Source organism: Sinocyclocheilus rhinocerous, unplaced genomic scaffold, assembly GCF_001515625.1.
Source record: "Sinocyclocheilus rhinocerous isolate Xijiao unplaced genomic scaffold, SAMN03320098_v1.1 scaffold4152, whole genome shotgun sequence".
In the NCBI taxonomy this organism is placed as follows: domain Eukaryota; kingdom Metazoa; phylum Chordata; class Actinopteri; order Cypriniformes; family Cyprinidae; genus Sinocyclocheilus; species Sinocyclocheilus rhinocerous.
In genome coordinates, this window is record NW_015634059.1 from 23,546 (window position 1) to 31,218 (window position 7,673).

At 37.4% G+C, this 7,673-nt stretch overlaps 1 protein-coding gene across 1 annotated transcript in view; it reads left to right on the forward strand.

Moving 5' to 3' along the window:
- The first annotated feature begins 2,122 nt into the window (after positions 1 to 2,122).
- The window catches only part of LOC107745396 (uncharacterized), a 20,965-nt gene continuing 15,414 nt past the window's right edge, over positions 2,123 to 7,673 (forward strand). The window contains exon 1 of the mRNA XM_016559260.1: positions 2,123 to 2,145. The gene's annotated coding sequence lies outside the window, so the exon portion shown is untranslated. The remainder of the gene's footprint in view (positions 2,146 to 7,673) is intronic.

The following is a 7,673-nucleotide window of genomic DNA, read 5'->3' on the forward strand; positions in this document are numbered from 1 at the left end:
CGCTCAGTGGTGTGGTTTGGTACCTTGTAGTGGAAGTCACAGCATTATGTGGGCTGTTTCTATTGTGGGCCTCATTTTTCGGAGGCCATGGGTAGTAAACAATTAAAATTCACATTTACGGCAATATGCCTCATATTTTCATGTGTTGCTCCAGCTTCTTTAGCTCATCACTGGAGACACATTGTTATTTGTGCATTGCTAACTTTAGAAGCTGCTTGTTGTGAAAAAATGACATAAGTGTTAAGATGTATAATAAAGATTGAGCTGATGGTTGTGGTTTGACTTCTGCTCTATTTCTGTTCTATAGTTTTAACCAGAGTGGGAAAGATAGTTATTCTTATTCTGCATCTTTAGTTTCATAAACCTTAAAATACTACCACAAGAGCAAAAGATTCACAGCAACATGTGCATGTCATTTTCATTTACTTCCCTTCTTAGAAAACCCGTCTAATGTCACATTTAAGAGTCTCTGTTTTCTTACATTTTATTTGATAAGCAACAATACCAGCTGGTGAAGCAAAATGTCTAGTGAGAGGCTTCTGCTAGTTCTTACTCTCCATATTGATAGTTAAACAAGCGCAGTACCTGAGGTGATCATGTTTTGGTGGCTTTTGACCCTGCTCCAGTCTTTAAAGTTGTGGCAAGTGTTTATGACCAGAACTACTTGTTGAGGATGTATTTCTTATCTCTGTGAAGTATCTGCATGGTACAATTATACTGTTTGGATTGGGGCTCGTGAAGCCCCAGACATCAACATAGTGTTGGCCCAGATCCGGCCCACATCTGGCCCATATGAAATCCATGCGGGCCAGATGTGGGCCGGATCTGGGCCGAAACCGTCTGCTGTCTGGGGCTGGTCAGGCTCCTAATAACTGTTTACATCCTTTGTTTAAGGTTGCTTTGTCTTGACCTGTAAGGACTGCTCTCTAAATTGTATATAAAACTTACATGTTTCACTGCTTTAGTTAGACTGAATGACTGGAGCATCATACCGCAATAAAGAATCCTGCTGAATATTCACCCGAGTCTCCTGGTCTTCACTTCTCACTTCTAAAAGTAAACGCCGTCATGTAACTACTCCTTTTAGAGAAGAAATAAACATTTTAAATAGGGCTGTGCGATTAATCGAAATCGTCATAAAATACGATTTGAGCATGCGCGATTTCTAAATCGCTTTATAGCACGATTTTCCTCTAGGGGTCGCTATGGGGGACGCCTCGTCGTGACCCGTGTCTGAAGCATACATTGAAAAAACACCAACTCGTTGGCCGGCGACAGCCATGACGTCACTACCGGTGCGACTATTGTATAAATAGGCGCCGGGAGCACACATCATTTATGTATAATCTTTTTCTATTCTTAACTGTTTTAAATTCATTTTCAATATTTTTTTTTTATCTTTTTCAAAGTTTTTAAATTCCTTGTATTATTATTTTATTTTATTTTATGTAAAGCACTTTGAATTACCATTGTTTATGAAATGTGCTATATAAATAAACTTGCCTTGCTTTGCCCTCATGCAGCAATACTTTGTGACTACAAAGTATTTGCAGATTTTTATCTTATCATGTTACAGAAATCATGTTTTTTAAACTAAACTATGTTTTTTAACTAAAATATTCAGATAATGCCAGAATGAAATAACAGATACATTGGATTAATTATTAATTATATCGATCATTGTGTAAAAGCAGTTTAGTTGCCATTAATCAAGCGGCTGTAATTGTTGATGAGAGAATAACTCAAATAATTGTGGGCCTTCAATGAACAGGCCTACATAAGAAGTCAGCTTATGATTTTACTTGGTATTCTCTGATCTGTCCATAATCTGTGAGGCTCTGGCAGTGTGAACGAACAAAATAATGCAGTGTGAGAACAATTACTGAAGACAATCTCTGTGAAACAGACTTTTCACGTAGAAAACAACTTTAACAACTTGCATGCACTAAAAGAGTAAATATCTTAGAATGGATCTCGTTTTCTTCCTATTTCTTCATGCATTTCTGTGTAGAGTTTTGTCTCCTCCTCCCTCATCTCTTCTTGTATTGTGGAACGCAGGAAGTGTCTGATTTAGCACACACAGCACTATTAAAACAGTCTATTAATGTGTCAGTATGGGGTCCAGTGCACTGCCTCTCATACTCTGTGAGTATTTAATTCTTTCTACAACTAACTTCTGTTTTGTTTTTCTGTTTTTAATACAGTATGCAGCTGAAGATCAAATAATGATTGTGCTGTGTGTAGGAGGGTCTATGAATCCACAGTCTTGCTGTTTATCGTATTCTTTATTGTTCAGATTAATGTGATGATGTTACGTGTGGATCAGATACAGAGTTTGAGAGAACATGCATTTATCTGTGCTGCTTGTGAAAGATGGAGGCCCTGTGGACATGTGCTTTAGCTTGGTTTTGTTGAAATACTTGTTGTTCTTATTGCATAGTTCAGTTAAATCAGATGTATTTGTGTTAATGTGAGTTTGGTGTTGTACGATATTGTATCTTTTAATAGACTCTCCATCAGAGGGTCCTAGTGTCTGAGAATAGTGACCAAACACAAGTTACTCTATCACTTTTAATTCTTTCTGCCCCTCTTCTTGAAAATTAATTCTTCATACTAACTAACTTCTGTTTTCTGAGACACTTTTTCACTTATTTTTAACCAGTTTGTCTCAATGTCATTTTTGCGGATGTGTGAAGTCAGTTCTCCTCCAGTTCTTAGCAGAAAAAAAAAAACAGCTGTAGTTCATCATTAACATATGAACATGTTGCACTAACGCTTGACAGTCAGAAAGTGTGTTGGGTCTTCATTTTGAACAACATATTTATTGTTTCTTAATATATTTAATATACATACTCGCCGCTGGTTCGCGTTCTGGTTCACTTTAACTGAACTGGGTTTGGTTCATATAAGTGTTCAAATTATTTTCATGGCCACCACTAACGTAGCCAGAAAAGGGACTCTGGGTGTGCATCAGAAAAACTGGGTGTGCCACATTTATTGTCAGGTTAATGTGAAAAAAAAAACCTGACTCTGCGTATCACTAACGTTACAGAATAGACTGCACTGATGTGTAAAACTATACTCAGGCTCGCCACATAACCATAAAACTATATAAAATATAACTACATTACATTAGCTTTAATAGTGCCTGTAACTGCCTATGAATGAATGAAAATGCATATTTTTAATTAAAGAGAACTTAGAGAGCGTGGGCTGCTTTTGGTGCTTGAATTTGTGCTTCAATAAACGCTTGAAGTTACAATTTTACAAATCTGTATTTTTTTTTTTCTCTATTTAACATTAACTTACAATAGTGAAAGACTTCTTCCCTCAGGTAGATTGCATATTTTCTTGCCTAGGATGTTGTGCTTGTGCTCATGGTCAATAATCACGTTGTTTGCATTCGCCCAAACTGATTTGCCGAAATCAAAATGCGGATGGTGAAGGGAATTGCTATTGTTAAAACCTGTGTGAGCAAAGTCAGTAAGTTTTAGTCCAGTTCCATAACATTAACTTTAATTTTTGGGAAAAAAGAAAATTCTCTCCGGTTCAAAATGTCCTGAACACAACATGAGGGTTAAGTCGATGTTGTCAGCGTCAAACAGGAAGTGAGGCTGTGTGTTTCTCCAACACTTTCACCTAATGTGGTTTGGACTTCTGATCCAGTGAAGAATCTGTGGTGTGAAACAATGATCACATTAATGTTAATATCAGAATCAGAAAGAGTTTTATTGCCAAGTGTGTTTACACACACAAGGAATTTGTCTTGGTGTCAGGAGCTTCCAGTACAGAAAGTACAGACATAGTGCAGACATACATATAGTTTAAGATAATAAAAAACACTAATAATAAAGAGAATAGACTATAAATTATAAATAACAATATAGTAATAAAATATAGAGAAAAATATAGAAAAAAAAAATGTCAGTAGACAGAACTGTGAATGTGCATATTTGTAATTTACAGATGAAAGTTTAGAAGAGTTATTTACAGATGTACAGTCCTGAGGTGTGTTATGTGTTGTTCAGGTGGGATATGGCCTGAAAAAAAAAACTGGTCTTCTGGCCGTTTTGGTGCTCAGTGCTCTGTAGGCAACAGTTCAAAGAGGAAGTGTGCTGGGCGTGTGGGGTCCAGAGTGATTTTACCAGCCCTTTTCCTCACTCCGGAAGTGTAAAGTGAGTGAAGTGAGGTGTGGCCGAGTATGGTGACAACATGAACACACACTTGGAGCAGTGGGCAGCCATGTGCTGCGGCACCCGGGGAACAGTTGGGGGTTCGGTGCCTTGCTTAAGGGTCTCACCTCAGTCATGGTACTGAGGGTGGAAGAGAGTGCTGGTTATTCACTCCCCCCACCAACAATTCCTGCCGGACCTGAGACTCAAACCCACAACCTTTGGGTTACAAGTCCAACTCTCTAACCATTAGGCCACGACTGCCCCCATTAAAGATCTTGGAGGATGGGCAGGGGGGCACCAATAATCCTCTCAGCAGACCTGACTGTCCATTGTAGTCTTCTGATGTCTGATTTGGTAGCTGAGCCAAACCAAACAGTTATAGATGAACACAGGACAGACTAAATGACGGCTGAGAAGAACTGTCTGAGCAGCTCCTGTGGCAGGTTGAATTTCCTCAACTGGCAAAGGAAGAACAATCTCTGTTAGCCCTTTTTAACAATAGAGTCAATGTGATTGTCCCACTTCAGGTCCTGAGAGATGGTGGTGCCCAGGAACCTGAATGACTCCACTGCAGTCACAGTGCTGTCCATGATGGTGAGTGGGGGGAGAGCAGGGGGTTTCTCCTGAAGTCCATGATCATCTCCACTGTTTTGAGCATGTTCAGCTCCAGGTTGTTGTGACTGCACCAGACAGCCAGCTCTTTAATATTTGCTTGAAATGTGTGTTTGCAAGTGTGCAAGTGTTATTTGCATTATATTGCACATTTCATAATTCAAAGTGCTTTACATAAAAAGGAATTAAAATAATCACAAAAATAATCACAACAATAAAAGCAAAGTATAAACATTTTAAAATGGTTAGAAAAATTTATGTATAGAGGAATTAAAACAGGTAAGAATAAAAAAGAGTATATATAAAAAATACAGTGCAATCACTAGGACGTAGCACAGAGTTCATTCAGTAAATGCACAGCTGAACAGATGTGTTTTGAGTCTAGATTTAAATGTGGCTACTGTTTTAGCACATCTGGGGCCCGTTTCAATAAGGAGGTTCAACCAACTTTGAGGCCCCGTCCACACGGAGATGCGTTTAGCTGTATATGTAAAGAATTTGTATCGTATCGGCATTTCGTCCAGACAACAACAACAACAATGGCGGACTACATGCTTGTGTTCGTGCTGCAGAAGTTACTCAGACTATTAGCTTTACTAAAGAAAAATAAAAAATTACTAAAACAAATATGTTTGTATACAGCGTGCAAGGTTTATGCACATGCTCCAAGACTTCTTTCTCCATTTTTAGTGTATCTCTGTGGCAGAATTATAGCGACATATACTGGTCTGGCATGTATACTACATCGTTTTGAGTCCGTTTCAGTGGTTTCGTGTGTATGGATTCGTGTGTATGGACCTATATACATATAGAATGCTGCACCAAACAAATTCGTAAGGGGAAAAATGTAAATAATAAACCAACTCCATAGCGGATTCTAAGTGATCAAGGGCTTAGTACCAGGGCTTGAAAACAAAAAACAACAAAAAAAAATCCAATCGGTTCACTCCGAGCAGAATCGATATTTTAACGCTTCTGTTCCTGCGCTCCTCTGTATTGTTATCGTTCCTAAACCAGTTTGCCTAGAAAAAATAACGGTTAATAACGTTATTTTTTAAAACGTTTTCTTTGCCAATAATAATAATAATAATAATAATAATAATAATAAAGTACCGCGTTTTCTTTTCTAAAAAAAAAAAAAAACAGGAAGAGATATCTTAACCCGCTGCGCTTAATCACAGCCAATACAGCATCATCTTTTCTAGATGTTTACCAAATTATAGGCTACTAAACAAAGGAAAAAAAATATGTTAACGCTTTAAAGATATTAAAGTATTTTTAAGATATTTAAAAATGTTTGCTGCATTGTTAAAAAAATGCTACTCGTATAAAATTGCGTTTTGAGAAGTCGCGTAGGCTCACATCGCATTTTATTTTTAGGCTACATTCAGAAATAATGTGCTAAAATGATGGTAAAGCAACATGTATGGGATCAGAATCCCGCCTAAAGTATTGCAGTCACGGATAAAAAAATAACAAGCATGAAAACAAAATTTAAAAACGCAAGTAAAAAATATATTGCACAAGATTTAAAAATGAAAGCAAAGTTTTCAGAATTGCAAACAATGGTCACGGATTAAAAAATAATAAGCGTAAATCAAAAAATTAATAACGCATTTTTTTAAATAATAAGCATGAATCAAAACTTTAAACACGTTTTAAAATCATATTGCACAAAATTTAAATATTATTGCAAAATTGTCTGACGCGCACAAAATCATGTTTTCCTTGGTTACATTTCTCTGTTTTTTCTGGTCTCAGACATTTTCTGCTCACATTTTTATTTTTTGTATGCTTATGCTGTTTTTCCCTTCGCTCTTGTTTCCACGTTCTGAAACATCTTTCCATACAGGACACCGTTATGTGTCTGCCTGTCACTGCTGTACGCCTGCCTGGAGATCCGTTAATGTTAAATGAGTAAACGGAACGATGTATGTTATAATCAGTGTTGGGAGTAACGCATTACAAAAATAATAATATTACAGTAGTATATTACTTTTTAATAATCCATTTAAAATGTAGCCTAGAACTTTGGTTTTCGGCCACACACGTTGCAAAGTTTCGGGAATGACGTCATGTATATTTATGCGGGATTCACTCTTTCAAGAAATGTACTAAAAACAAGCCTATGGCAAGACATCTGGTAGGGGGGGGCACCTGGGGTGGCCAGTCAAATTTCAGGGGGGGGCCGGTGCCACCCCTGGCCACCGTGTAGACACGCCCTTGGATATACACAATGTTTTATTTGCATATTGTGTTTATTTACATAAACACTATGCAACATATGCAACAAGCTACATATATAATTGCATAACACTATCATAATGTTTTAAATATATAAAGTACAATACAGCAACAATATGAAAGTAAAACAGCCAGCAGGTGGCGGCAAGTATCTTTAGAGTAAGACATTAACTCATTAATTCAAACAGATTAATTCAGTGAGGAATAAAGTGAATCATTCAATATAAGGCGGCTCTGTGTTGCTTGTAGGACACTGTTCCGCTGTGGCTTTGGACTCTTCATCAAGCAAAATGAGAAAATAGTTACAATATAAAACTCACTCAAAATGTATTTCTTGTTATATTGATTTTATACTACAGTTCAATAAAGATTTTCAATGGAGCTGATATTCGGGGAAACACTCTTCCTCATGTGATATTGCTTAACTGTATGTCATTTTATAATCTCAGAGTAACACAAAATAATTGGGTCACTAGGACGGCTCATTTAACATTAACGGATCACCAGGCAGGCGTAAAGCAGTGACAGGCAGACACATATAACGGTGTCTTGTATGGAAAGATGTTTGCCAGCTGACAGCTGTCTATTTTCACCTGTACAAGTGAACAGAACACTGAGCATCGGCAGTAATGAGGCGCGTTG